Here is a 15,997-nt window from a genome sequence, read left to right on the forward strand (position 1 = left end):
AAAACTTTGGGATACAATCAAAACGATAGCGCAAACAAAAAAGTCTAAACAAGGTTCACATGCTCTCATTCAAATCGGAGACACGATAACGGCCTCTCTTGCCAAATGTAACGATTATTTCTCGGGCGTAGGGCGTTGTTTAGCAAATAGTATTCTCACAGCCACCAACAACACTGAAGAACATCTTGCTGCTAAAGTTGTCATAGACAGAAGCCCCTTAGACTCAATGTTCCTCACCCCTACTGTCGAAGCCGAGGTTGAGTCTGTAATCAATTCTTTAAAGCCAAATAGTGCGCCAGGTGCTGACGGTATCACCAACAAGTTTGTGAAGGCAGTCAAAGCTCACATCATTATGCCACTCACTTATATATTTAATTTGAGCCTTTCCACGGGCAAGTTTCCAAGTAGATGGAAAGAAGCGGCCATAATTCCAATACACAAAGTGGGAGATAAGTCGGATCCTAGTAATTTCCGGCCAATTTCTCTACTGGGAGTTTTCTCCAAAATTCTTGAGAAACTGGTAAACAGGCGCCTCGTTGGTTTTATGGAGAAGAACAGTCTCCTTTCGGAGTCTCAATACGGATTCCGCGCAAATAAATCTACTGAGGAGGCGGTGTCGCACATGGTTAATCTAGTCTCCCAGCACTTAGATGCTAACAACCCCTGTCTTGGTGTATTTCTAGACTTGGCCAAGGCTTTTGACACCGTCTCCATTCCTATTCTTCTCAGGAAATTGGAACTCTGTGGTATTAGAGGAATTACATTGGAGTGGTTTAGATCCTACCTCTCAGATCGGACTCAACGCGTATCGGTCGATCAGCATATTAGTAGTCCCTTAACAATAACTTACGGCGTCCCCCAGGGTAGCATACTAGGTCCAGCTCTGTTCATCATTTATGTTAATGATTTAGCCAACGCCAACCTACAGAACGCTGATATTTTTTGTTATGCTGACGACACAGCCATTATATTCCATGGGAACACTTGGGAGCAGACCTTCCAGTATGCCGAAAGTGGACTAAAACTGGTCTCTAGATGGTTGCAGGACAATCTATTGACTCTTAATCTGACCAAAACAAAATACATTTGTTTTCATAAGACAAAAGCCTCGGCTCCGGCTCAGTGTCTTGGAATTAAAGTACACAGCTGCGTAAACCTAGATCCACGATCTATTTCATGTTCCTGTGTTAACATCAGCCGAACCCCCCATATCAAATACCTCGGAGTGGTCATAGACGAGAAACTTGATTTCAGAGAGCATGTCAACACAACAGCAAACCGGGTCCGAAAACTAATTTATGTTTTCAGAAATTTACGCAATGCTGCGGGGATAGATTTACTGCGATCAGTATATGTAAGCATATGCCAATCCCTGCTGACTTATTGTATTTCCACCTGGGGAGGGGCTTGTAAAACCAACATGATAACTCTCGAAAGAGCCCAAAGAGCAGTCTTGAAGACTATACTAAAGAAAGGTATCAGGTATCCAACTATTAATGTATACAGAGACATGAACGTCCTCAACGTGCGTGCATTATTCATTCTGCGTGCTACCCTAAAGACGCACACAGAGGTTCTGAGGTCTCCCATTTATACTACACTGCTTGAAAAGCGAATCTTTAAAGTCCCCTTGCCTCAGTCGGTATCCGTGTTTGCCAAAAGATTTAGCTCGCACCTACATCCGTTTATCTACAATAAAGTAAGCAGCAAGGTAAACATTAAAACCCTCACTGTCAAAGAACTGAAAACTACGCTTCATGAATGGCTAGGCAATTTAACGTACAACGAAACCGAAAGCCTTCTGAAAGGAAATTAGTCTGGTTCTAACGCTCTCACTCACATGCACAGACACACACACACACACACACACACTCACACACACACGCACATACACGCACACAGGCGCGCGCGCACGCGCACACACACACACACACACACACACACACACACACACACACACACACACACACACACACACACACACACACACACACACACACACACACACACACACACACACACACACACACACACACACACACACACACACACACACACACACACACACACACACACACACACACACACACACACACACACACACACACACACACACACACACACACACACACACACACACTCATAAACGCGAATTCACACCCACACTTGTCCTGTAATAAATACCTAAACTAAATAGTTAGTTTTTAGTTTTAACTTAGAACTTAGATATTATATAAGTCAATCTATTCTCTTTTTGTAGCAATTCGCGCCTGTAATGGTAACTCGGTTGTAATTTGATTTCCTACGGGACAGGCATTGCCTAGTGTAGGAATCACGCCAACTATTGGTAAGGCACAAAGGGTTTGCTTTTCAAATTCAAAGTTCTGTAATTAAAGTCTGTGTATATTGTATATGAATTTGTAAAGTTGAATAAATATGTTTTATGTTATGTTTTATGTTTTATTATGTTATTATTATATTATTATTCAGGAAATCTATTCATAAGGACAATTCAGTATATTTAATTCAGTAGTATATAAAAATGTGAGATCTATCAGGCTATTTATCTTAAATCAAAGTATATATATGATTAGAATTTACAAGATTTAGATTTAGGGTTACCATACATGTTTTACAGATAGAGCATAGAGCAACAATTCATTTTTATTATACTTATTTCTAGGGGACAAGTCATGCACTGTACCTACTTACTATTATTTAATTATTACTTAATTATTACAAGTCAGTATGTGTGTGTGTGTGTGTGTGTGTGTGTGTGTGTGTGTGTGTGTGTGTGTGTGTGTGTGTGTGTGTGTGTGTGTGTGTGTGTGTGTGTGTGTGTGTGTGTGTGTGTGTGTGTGTGTGTGTGTGTGTGTGTGTGTGTGTGTGTGTGTGTGTGTGTGTGTGTGTGTGTGTGTGTGTGTGTTTGTGTACTGTGTGAGCACAAACACAGCATGCATGGGTGCGTGCAGACATATGAGTGCGATTAAACTATGAAATAATCTGCAGGATGCTTTCAGCTTCTCTTTGTTCAATGTCGTGTAACCATTCTTTCAGCCTACTTTTTGCTTTCCTGACGTTTATATCTTTAATTTCGCACCTTTTTACGACCGCATTGTACAGAAAGGGATGAGCAAACTCCGCAAACCGTCGGGCAAAAGCAGTACGAACTTTGGCTACTGGGATTTTAAAGGTTCTTGCTTTCAGCATGTCGTTATACCCCTCAGACTGTCGGACTTCTTTATGCACTTTACATGTGGTTTCCAATATAAACAATTTGCGGACACTTAAAACTTCTGCTTCTTTGTACAAAAGGTTGGTTGAGAAGTGCCGAGGCTTCTTAAGCATAACTTTAAGTAGTGAACGCTGCGCTCTTTCAAGCTTTATGAGGACTGTTATACCGGCAGCTCCCCAGACGGTTATACAATAAGTAATTATGCTTTGGCATATGGCTGTGTAGATGGACCGAAGAAGTTTTGGATCAGCAACAACCCTAATAAAACATTTTTTTCCATTTTTTATTTTTGCACTTTGTTGGCGTGATTGATATACATATTGGTACCAAATTTCAGCTTTCTAGTGCTTACGGTTACTGAGATTATCCGCGGACGGACGGACGGACGGACGGACGGACAGACAGACATGGCGAAACTATAAGGGTTCCTAGTTGACTACGGAACCCTAATAAACAAACCGGAGCCGACAAATTTGACAGATCCATGTCCAGGGGATGTTTTTTTTAAGGCCAGAGTGAAGAACGAAATTATACGTGGCTACTAACTTTGAAGAGCTTTGAAATTCTATTTAACATTATTGCAACTCTGATAAGAGTTGACCCTTCATACCAATAGTTATTGAATTTTTACGCATTCGACTCTAACCTAGCTGTAGGTACATAACAATATTCAGCAGTTGTTCTGGCCGATCACTAATGGGCGAAAAGTTAGCCCAATTGAGACTGATTGCCAAAGTATGAGGACTAGGCTATTTGGAACCTTACTTTTACATCATAATGATGGAATACAAGTTAATGAATAATAGATATTGATTTTTTTTTGTTTTACGCTCAGTCTATTTTTTGAAGTGAAACTGCGACTTCCAACTGACAGCGTTAAACGTTTTTTTTTTTTACTCGTATTTCATGACCATAGATACAAGTCCTTCAGTCGCATTCTTAGAGTTAACAATCACGAAACAGATATAAACGTTAAACAGTTAAGCTCAGTGTTATCAATATGGCAATATTCGAAATTTGAAATACCCCTTCCTATTTTCATTTCCAAATTACGAAGTTTCACTTCTTCCGCGCGGAGGGACTCCACGCACTATTTTTTTTTGTTTCCTCTTCTTTATTTCTTGTAAAAAATATACTCTTTCCATGTGTTTTAACGTTCGTTTTATACTCAAACTTAACTACTCACATCTCCAAGGTATTTGACGTGAAGTTAAAGCAGACATCACAACCTAGCTCTTAGATCCGCATTAAATTGCCATTGCTCAGCGGGAGCCACGACTAAAAACAACTATGTACAACTCTTATCTCACTCAACTTTACCATTCTAGACAGAACTTTATACATCAAACCTAAGGATGAATTTCAATTGAGAGGGATGAATGGGATAGCAGTTTGAATGGGTTACCAATGTGTTCCATTACTGGGAACCGGATTAACCCTTTCAGCTAGCTAGTTGGATTAGTACTAGGCTATTCGAAACTTTAATTAACGGAATGGGTCTCTAGTGAAATGTAATCTGTGAGGGATGGCGCCAACTGCCCTGGATCGTTTCGTTTAGGAAGACGCGTGCGGTAGTACGTAGTGGCATAATAATAAAGGTTAGATTTCAATAACGCGGTTTCCAATTTTGTGCGAAGTCTTGATGGAACAGAGGCCAAAAAAATAATTGTGGATAGTGAATGCCAATACAAGTATTTATAATATTAATTGAAATAGATATCATACACGAAAGACAAAACGACAAGGGCCACTGGGAGACGAGGTGGCCTACGGCGGGCGGGTGGTCTAGTGGTGAAGACGTTAGCCGCGTAAGCTGAAGACCCGGGATCGATTCCCGGTTCGACCACCAGTGGGCCTTGTCGTTTTTTCTTTCGTGTATGATATCTATTTCAATTTATAATTCATATATAGTAGTGTGACTACTTGAAAAAAGAACAAATAAAAAAAATCATTTGATTTGTTCCCTAGTTGTACTTATAATATATTTAAGTCAGATTTCTGTATTAAAATATACGATTGCTGATAATCCTTAAACTCCATTCTTGGGAGACAACAACCTGGCAGTTATTTGGCGTTAATTTTTTTTTTAATTTTAAGGGTTTACCCAAACCTATCGAAGCGGTTTCGGCTCTAGCAAATCGTTTGTTAGTATAAAGACGCTTAGGTACGCGTCGGAAAGCTAAACGCATGCGTACGCGTGTTCATACTAACGAGCGATTTTTGGTCGGCATGGCACGCGGGCGTAGGCATTCATAGGTTTGGGGAGGCCCTAACTTCTAGACCGTTACCGTCCTGCAAACTGTTAGTCAGTGGGCTTTAGGTCGTTTTCACATTATCCGATCCGATATCGGATGTCGGAAGGATTTCAATAGAAAAAATCCAAGATGGCGCCTGTAATGTATGGGATATCAGTCCGACATCTGATATCGGATCGGATAATGTAAAAACGCACTTACGACCGGCCGCCACCATACCTACATACAAATAAAGCCCCAGGGTTAACCCTTACGTATCATTTTACGACGTTACCCTAAACCTCATCCACTCCATACCCTCACATTTGCATTCCATTTCATTTTCTCGGACACTTCACTTCCCTTTTACTGTCGTTTTATTTTCCCCAAGATTAGTTTGTTTTCGGGGTTTATTTTCACTTACTTAATGCACGGCCACAAAAAAGGACTCTTTGGTAGTTACTGTCTTTTACTTAAGTGTAGGGTTACCTCTCGAAGGGTAAAGGTACCTTAGTTTTATGAGTGGATCTCTGAAAGGGGTGAGTATGTTTATGGTGGCACTGACTTTTAGATTTTTAGATTAATGGTATGAAGGTGCCTTAATAGAATAAACTTGCTATTTTTTATAAACTGAGCTGAATATGTTATTCCCGAAGAATTACCTATGTTTTTGAATAGGTAAGTAGGTACTCGTACTTACATCCATACTATAATACTCGTATCATAAATGGGAAAGTGTGCGTGTCTGTTTGTTTTTCCGCCTTTCACGGCAAAACAGAGCGATAAATTGACGAGATTTTTTAAGTGGAGATAGTTGAAGGGATAGGCTACTTTTTGTCTCTTTCTAACGCGAGCGAAGCCGAGGGCAAAAACTGGTATTTTATATTTTGAATTTAAGTAACACTTATTAGTAAAAAAAAACTACTACACAATATCTGTTTATCTACTTTATTTACGACACCTACGCGACTAAATTGTTTCAAAAAATAAATTACATCACATCAATATAGTTAAATATAAATGCACCAAAAGTTTTAATGAATAAACTTTACTTACTCTTTCAGTATTAACCGTACCCCACAATACCATGCCATATTTTAGTTTCAACGACGCATTACCGACATACCCATAGACAATGCCAAATCTTTTTCATCCCATTTGTCACCTCGGTGTCCGGGCGTGAACCCCTCGTCTCAATCAATACTCCCGCGCAGCCGCGCTGGCTGCGACCTCTCGCAATTAAAAAAAAAACTCTAATGTCTCTAATGTTTGGAAAACAATTAGGTATGGGGTTTGTTTTGGAAATGAACTTGAAGGATTGAAGGTGCCAGGTTTAGAGATAGAAGTAGGTTAGTAATAGCAGCTATTAATAGGCATTTTATCTAAGATTTGTTAGTTTTTTGCGTCTAGTTATAGCACAGTAGGTACACCACTAGGTATCATAAAGTAGAAGAGATCATTAAAGTTTTACAGAACAAAGGTAAACCTAAATAATGCTATAAGAATACTATTGGAATTTATTATCCATATTTACACATATTTGTAACAGGGCCTTAACTTAAGTACACCTACCTAGTAGTGAAATACTATTCAACGCAAGGTTAAGTTCCTGCAATGCAAAAGTTAATTAATCTCTCATTTAGTTTTTTTTTTAAATTACGAGTAGGTAAATAAAGCGTCAAATTACCTAATAATAAAAATGAGACCTCGCAATAAACTTTTCAGCAGCAGGATCAATTAAAAGTTCGACGCTCAAAACTCTAGCACTCGCGTCCGCATTTTTAAAACTAAAAATAAATTCTCTATGAGTTTCAAAACAGCCAGTAGCAGCATTCCTAATTTGAATTTAGAGCACGCGCGGGCTGGGCGTGGCGCGGACCAATCGTGGATGTCACTGCATGCGACATGGTGACAGTTTCGGCCAATCACAGAAGAGAACGCGTAGGTGCGGTGACATATTTTCCGACCAATGGGCGGGAGTACGCCCACGACTATTATTCTGTTTGTGCCTAGAACTGAAACAATTGATACTTGGAGGCAGTTTTAAACTTTATACTTAGAAAGTCGGATTTAGAAAAGTTCATTTTAATATTTTCTATAGCGCGAGCGTTGAGTGCATTATTTTGTGGTTTAGGTTTGCCCCGCTTATCTTTGAAAATTTTGAAAAAGATAAGTGTTAATTAAAATACGGTGTAAAAAATCGACTGAATTTCCTCTTGGGTATTTTGTATTTTAGTCATAGCGTAAACAATGTTATAGTTTTTTTAGCAATCGTTTTTTTAAAACGTTTATCCAATATTTTTAGTAGATAGGTAGGTACTTTCAGGTTTAGGTTTGTCAAAAATTTAAAGTAATAATAATTTAAACACATTGAATATCCATCTTCCAAAGTGCGTATATTTTGCTTTATATTTTACTTTCAAGGATAAACCAAGTCACTCAACCAATGAAAAATATCGCTCACGTCATTGGTCGATGTCAATTAAAGTTGACAATTTGTGCCGCATGAAGCAAGACCGAGACATGAAATGGAACTAGGACAAAGCGAGACGGCACGAGTTACGTTAACTACGTTGTAGACGTAGATTTCAATTGTTCCTTCAATGGCGTTAGGTAAAGTTTGACTAGAAATATATGATTATTGTCAAGAGGGCGCTGTTATTCTTATTATGTAGGTATGTGGTGACGGTTCAGTGTAGTATGAAAAGAAATAGGTCTTATGAAATTCCTCAATATAGTAGGTAGGTATGGCTGGGGTAGGTATGTTTGATATTTATCTGTTGATTGACGTAAGAAAATGTTGCGGATTCAAAAGAATGAAACAGGTAATAAAATCGATTTCGAATCGTGATCAAAAGTGACCATTTATACAAAATTGGCGCTAACCCTTTGCGTGTATTCCCCACAGAAGCGTGCCCAACTCAAGCTTCTGGCGACCGATTCTTAATTCAAATAAATGGTTAACGAATTTCGATTCCAATTTTGAAATCGCTCCTGACGTTCGTGAGGGAATTCTGACATGTTTATTGGCAGTAATATTTTATTTTGTTTTTATTAATTTTATTTAATAGTATAATAAAGATGATGTCAGTTACAGAGCAGTTAAGCAGGTGCTCAATTGGACATGAAATGCATTTTGAATTTATGTTTGTTTCTTTTATAGATATGAAAAATGAAAATGAAAATGAAAAATATTTATTTTAGATAAGTAGGTATAAAACTAAACTTAAGTATGTATTACATTTGTACGGACTACAGTTTATGTTAATATCTACTTATCGTGTTACCTTTTCACCTAGGTATACCTAGGTATAATATTTATCCTATACATTTCAAATCGATCTCTGTCAAAATTTGGGATGTGTTTCGAGTTTCAATACTTTCCGTATAATAGTTGAATACCTAATTTTTGATGAATTCAGTATTTAGGTACCTAGGTAAGTACATATATTTTTCTTTCCTAATTCAATTCCGAATGAGTCACAATTTGGAACACTGGAATGCAACCAATTTAAATCAAAACTTTCCCACGTATTCCCAAAAAGAAACAGGAGTCGCAAGGTATTTCGATAATTCGAAAAATTTGAATAATCGCCAAATTCGAATTTGGAATTCAGAAACCGTCGATCACGCATTCTGTAACGAAAAGAAAGTTATTTAAATAAGATTAAAATGTAGTCACGAATGAAAGTTCTCACACTGTCAAAGGATAATTAGGAGTTTATTGTAATAATGTTATATTCATGAATCAAAATTTCTTGCATGATCTGAATTCTTTCAGCTTCTTCTAGCTACCTTTTGATTGTCCATAAATGGGAAGCTTAACCAAGGTATCCTTAGACAAAGATCTTCAGTTTGTATTTATTGCATGTCCACAGAAAATAAACCGGGTTCAAAACATTTAGGTGTCGACCGACGAAAAAACGACCTGACCCCTTACGTGCCACACGTCAACGAATCAGATGCTGGGTGAAAAACGAAAATGCTATATTGAAATACGAATTAGGTATATATTATATTGAAAATATAGTGATATCGATCACTCGTTTTGAAATCTAGGTATTAGCCTAGTGTTTGAGATAATTATTTGAAGGAAAAAAAAAACGCACGGTCTTTAAAAAAACACTCTGTATCTACATAATATCGACCTAGCGTGATCGGTGCAATATGAGATAATTTAGAACTTCTCAGAAGGTTAGTAGATTAGAGAACAGTACGCCATAGACAAAAACATTGCCAACATGCGCTTATGCTGACCTTGAACTACTTAACCTGTGTTACTGAGCGTCGGGTTCCGTAAAACCATGAAGTTAGAAGCTGCCTACCAGAAACTGTAAAGGATTTTCCTCCTACTTTTGTTGAGAGGTAAGTATTTTAATTGTCTTGAATTGACTTTTTCCTTAAGCCATTCCTGCTGTGTGCTACGCTAGAAACGCCAGACACAATTGCGAGACATCTATAGACCCCACGTAGGCCACGTGGTACTTAGGTACCTACCCACCTATAGTAGGTACCGTAAAGTTAAGTTAAGTAGGTAAGGTCCTTATTAATGAAGCCAATGAAGGTCTAACTAAAATGACGGTCGTTTGCAAAAAACGTATTACATAACGGAACTCTATCAGTTCCATAGATTGCTTACGTTGATCTAACGTTTCGGTTCATTTCTGCAAAGGAATGTTGTTTTTTAAAGTCCTTAGGTGTAAGGTGTAAATATAGAATATATGAGCAATGTTATACGAATTCCTTCTACTTATAAATAATATCACACAAATATTCCCACGAATCCCTAAAACCAATGGCCGTTACAGCGTATCGCGTGCGATATGGCGACCGGCGGCGGTGCTTCCAAATTCAAAATTCGAATTGTCCGTTTTCGATTGTCCCGAGGGCAGCTTGCAAACTTTTAGAAATGTCGTATGTGGCCTGAAATAGTATGGCATTTAAGACCTTTTGAAAGAATCGGAGACAATGATGGGCGTGTAGAAATACAGAGATAAATGCGACGTGCTTTATGGTCGACGGATCGGTCCGAATCGTGCGGATTCCACGTGTTTTTTTGATCGCACGCAATATTAAATATTTTGGGATTATAATATTTAGTATATTATGCGTTGTTGTGACTGTGCTATTAGACAAGTTTTCAGGAAAGTAGCCCGTAATGTCCTTACGATACCGTTTATTAGGGTTCCGTACCTCAAAGAGGAAAAACGGAACCCTTATAGGATCACTCGCGTGTCTGTCTGTCCCTCTGTCACAGCCGATTTCTCCGAAACTACTAGACCGATTTACTTGAAATTTGGCACACGTATGTAAACAAGTGGCCCAAAGACGGACATGTAATATAATTAAATGAAATTAAACGAAATTTAATCATAGGGGCCACTTTTGGGGGTAAAATTGAAAATTAAAAATCAAAGTTATTAGAACTATATTGTGCTACATATCAAATGAAAGAGCATTTTATAAGCATCTCAAATATATTTTTTTTATAGTTTTTATTTTGGTAATTTAGAAGTAATTTAAGAAAATAAGCAAAAAATGACCATTCCCCCCCTTATCTCCGAAACTACTTAGCGTAAAATTTTCAAAAAAATACACGAGATAGCTCTCTACCTGTAGATTACAGGAAAACCTATTGGAAATCTACAGTCAAGCGTAAGTCGGAGTTAAGAGAAAAAACTCAAATTGAGATTTTTCACTCACTGCCGCTGCAAGTACTTACTAAATGTTTTGAAATTTTGTGAGCGCCATGGACAGGTAGAAAGAAATTCATTTCTGTTTAGAAATTGTTAAAAATTTTAAGCATTTGCCAAAATGACTTAAGTTCCTACTAAAAAAGAGGCGCTTACGACTGTTTAGAACTGCACTGACCATAATATTGCCCTAATAGGTCCAAAAAATGGTGTATATATACGAAAACAAAAAAATTGTGCCACCGACAACCAAAATCTGAAGTCTATTTGCTCTATCTCTTATAGTTTCCAAAATATACGCAAAATCTTTAAAGTACAAATCACATGTCATCACATGTCGTCAGGCGCTCATGACCTTTTTGTATGGAAATGTTGAAATCCGACTCGCACTTTACCGATTTTCATAGAAAGTTGTGTTTTATTATAGTTTTGAAGGAGGTTTCTTGTTTTTAACCACCAACGCAAAAATATTATAATAATAATAGGTTTGACGCTTGACATGTCTGTCTGGCATCATAGCTCCCGAACGAATCAATCGATTTTGATTTAGTTTTTAATGTTTAAGGTGAATTCGTCGAGAGTTTTTTTTTTGTACCACGTAGGTGGCAAACATGCATACGGTCCGCCTGATGGAAAGCGGTGACTGTTACATATGGACGCCTGCCACTCAAGGAGTGGCACATGTGCGTTGCCGACTCGACTCATTAGAAACTTGTACAAACCTGTACTTAGAAGGGGCCTGGGTGCCGACGACTCAAAGGACCGAAGGAAGGAGGGGGAAGGAAAGGGAAGGAAAGAAGGAGTACCGCACCCTCGTTGAGCTCTGGCTGCCTTACTCACCGGCAGGAACACAACAATGAGTAAAGTCTAGTGCTACTTGATTGCGGTCTTTTGTAAAGCGGAGGTATTAGACTCTGCTCTACCTTAGAGTATATTCAATTTAGTATTAGAGTTATCAGTCAAGAAATTTAAATGCAGCGCCATCTATTATTAGTTTCGACAACTTTTCATGTGACTTTCCATGCCTAAAGGTTCGCACAAGTCTCAAGTCGCGTAAATTACTTAGTAAATACAATAATACTCATTAGAGTACCTATACTTCTAGTCAAAGACATATATAACTCCGTATAGACAGATAAAGTCTAAGAATAAAACGTACTTACCTCAGTACCACACAGAAGAAGGGCTCAGCTAGATGGCGCTAATATTATTAATTAACACGCTTTTATTAGGTCGTCGTGTATGTAACTAACTATGTAATGGAATCTACGGAGGCTAATTTAACCATCTTCCAAGGATCGTAGCGTAATGATAATTGGCAGCTGTATGTAGTTCTGATGACAGTACAATAATATGGTACTGTTGAACTGATCTGATGATGGAGCCGGAAGATATGAACTGGAACTACATGATGGAACATCGTATCATAACTGTTTTTGGGTTTCTTAGGAAAGTCTTGTAATGAACTTTGACTACGATTAGGTTTCAAGGTCTGATGATGGAGCCGGAAGATATGAACTGGAACTACATGATGGAACATCGCATCATAGCAGTTTTTGGGTTTCTTAGAAAAGTCTTGAAATGAACTTTGTCTACGATAAGGTTTCAAGGTCTGATGATGAAGCCGGAAGATATGAACTGGAACTACATGATGTAACATCGTATCATAGCTGTTTTTGCGTTTCTTAGAAAAGTCTTGTAATGAACTTTGACTACGATTAGGTTTCAAGGTCTGATGATGGAGCCGGAAGATATGAACTGGAACTACATGATGGAACATCGTATCATAGCAGTTTTTGGGTTTCTTAGAAAAGTCTTGAAATGAACTTTGTCTACGATAAGGTTTCAAGGTCTGATGATGAAGCCGGAAGATATGAACTGGAACTACATGATGTAACATTGTATCATAGCTGTTTTTGCGTTTCTTAGAAAAGTCTTGTAATGAACTTTGACTACGATTAGGTTTCAAGGTCTGATGATGGAGCCGGAAGATATGAACTGGAACTACTAAAAAGATCAACGTAGTATTTAAAATAAGTTGGGATAGGGTTTTCTTGAGACCCTTAAGAGCAAGTAAAGGGGGGCTCAGGGGCGATCGAAGCCCCCCACAAAAAAGACTGATCAACGTAGTATTTAAAATAAGTTGGGTTAAGGTTTTCTTGTGACCCTCCAGAGGAAATAAAGGGGGGCTCAGGGGGCGAAGCCCCCCGCAAAAAAGATAGATCAACGTAGTATTTTAAATAAGTTGGGTTAGGGTTTTCTTGTGACCGTTTAGAGTAAATAAAGGGGGGGGCTCGGGGGGCTAAGCCCCCCGCAAAAAAGAAAGATCAACGTAGTATTTAAAATAAGTTGGGATAGGGTTTTCTTGTGACCCTTAAGAGCAAGTAAAGAGGGGCTCGGGGGCGAAGCTCCCCACAAAAAAAAGATCAACATAGTATTTAAAATAAGTTGGGATAGGGTTTTCTTGAGACCCTTAAGAGGAAATAAAGGGGAGCTCGGGGGGCGAAGCCCTCCGCATAAAATAAACATCAACGTAGTATTTAAAGTAAGTTGGGATAGGGTTTTCTTGTGACCCTGAAGAGCATGAATAAGGGGGGCTCGAGGGCGAAGCCCCCCGCATAAAAGAAAGATCAACGTAGTATTTAAAATAAGTTGGGATAGGGTTTTCTTGAGACCCTCAAGAGCATATAAAGGAGGGCTCGGGGGGCGAAGCCCCCCGCATAAAAGAAAGATCAACATAGTAGAGAATGCCTTAAAGCATGAGTCCGCCTTTTGTACTGCAAGATTTTCTTTTATCACTGCTTCCAGTAGTTCCACAGGTGGTAAATGATCTTTATTACTAGATTCACCTACTTTTATCAATTTTAAAGCACTAGTGGATAAAATGCGTTTTTACCCGCTGGTATTAAAGGACAAAACACGTGTTTCCGAGCTAGGGAGGGGAAAAATTCAATGTTGGCTGCTCGCGTGCGGTCCGTTTGTTAATGTAGGTAAGAATTTAGAATAGCGTCATTTTGTGAACATCAAAGGAGTGAGCCTTCTGTACTTGTACTATTATACATAATTATATTCTGTGACAAAACTAAGAACATGTGTTCCAAGTACAACATTCGAAATGCCGGAAAGTTAGTAGGTATCGACCGTAAATTGGCGAAATCCAATTTACGGTCAAATTAACACATGTGATGGACCCTGCCGTCTATAATAAATTGCCGCAATATGTGGTTGAAGCGCCTAGTGTGTCGAACTTTAAGTACCTATCGCTTAAAAAATTGGCTGGTCAAGCACCCGTTCTACACTTATGACAATTTTTTTATTACCTAATTAGAAAAATATTTTTGTGCATTTTTTATGTGAATATTGCCTAACTTTTTGTAATTTAAATCTTCTGTCTATTTATTCTCTAAGTATTATTGTTGTATGAATATTATTTTTTTAAATCAAATCTTGACGTGTAAAATGGCGTTGAATGAATAAATGAATATGAGTATGAGTAGTATGGTTATTTTAACCATTGAAAGTTTGTACGGAACCCTCGGTGGGCGAGTCCGACTCGCACTTGGCCGGTTTTTCATCAATAGAGCACATGTCAAAATGACCAAATTGCAAAGCAAGTCTATACTATATAGTAGGAAACCAATTTATCGATTTAAAAACTATACTTACTCAGTAAAAACATGTATGTAATGTACCTTAGGTATAATACTTATATAAAAAACGCTTATTAATTAAACTAAGTACACATTTAATAATTATGAATCTGTTCTTAACGTTTTGCCAAACTAGACTGTCAGTTATTTACCTTCTTGTCGTTTTAAAATATTTTTCAACTTATTAAGTCTAAAAGTGTAACGTTCCATTTTAATCTAAAATTGTCAAAATGTTTACTTTTGTCGAATTGTCCAAGTGATCCAAGTCCATCGATGTCCAAATTGCACCCGAAGTTGGAAGATAAAATTGGCACCCCAACTAGGTTGCAACCGCACTAATAAGCTGGCTGGCTGGCTCCCTTAGAAGCCGCGGTCTAATGACGCCTGCAAAAAAAATCTAGAGAGCGCCATTTCGAACTTTTTAAATTCAAATTCGGAAGTTTATTAAGGTGTGTGCACATGTAGGTACTTAGGGCTCTGGATATTCGTTACTACCCGCCGATCCGTGCGCCCGGCCCCTTAGCCCCGGCGGTGCTAAGCGTCCGAACTACCCGAACCCGCCGAAGTCCGTTCCCGTGTAGTGCCGTTCGCGCGTGTAGTGCCGAATCGGCGTTCGGGGCCGGACGGCCGGACGCACGGACTTCGGCACCGTTCGGGTATTGAACACACGAGGCGGCCGGCGGACCGATCGACTTATTGCCGTGCCGGTTTGCATTTAAAAAATAAGTGAATTTTAAAATTTATGTTAATATAGCGAACGAATACGAATTGGTTTTATACATACTCGTTTTATTACAATCAATAACGTGTTAACTATATTTTTTGCACTTAGTTAAGAGTAGGTACTTACCAAAAAGATGTCTAGGAGAAGTACCATGAAATTCTCTACGATATTTCCATTTAAAGTATATTACTAACAGTCGATAGTGCTATCCCTACTCATCCCACTAGTAGTTAAACACAAATATTATGCGGGGGACTTAAGCATAACTACTAGTGGGATGAGTAGGGATAGCACTATCGACTGTTAGTAATATACTTTAAATGGAAATATCGTAGAGAATTTCATGGTACTTCTCCTAGACATCTTTTTGGTAAGTACCTACTCTTATTTAATAGTTTTCGTGAAAATTTAAAAACGCTAAAAATGGGAGATAATAGTGGGGGGAAGAGATTGACTCCTCG

The sequence above is a fragment of the Leguminivora glycinivorella genome, chromosome 15 (genome assembly GCF_023078275.1).
Source record: "Leguminivora glycinivorella isolate SPB_JAAS2020 chromosome 15, LegGlyc_1.1, whole genome shotgun sequence".
Classification (NCBI taxonomy): domain Eukaryota; kingdom Metazoa; phylum Arthropoda; class Insecta; order Lepidoptera; family Tortricidae; genus Leguminivora; species Leguminivora glycinivorella.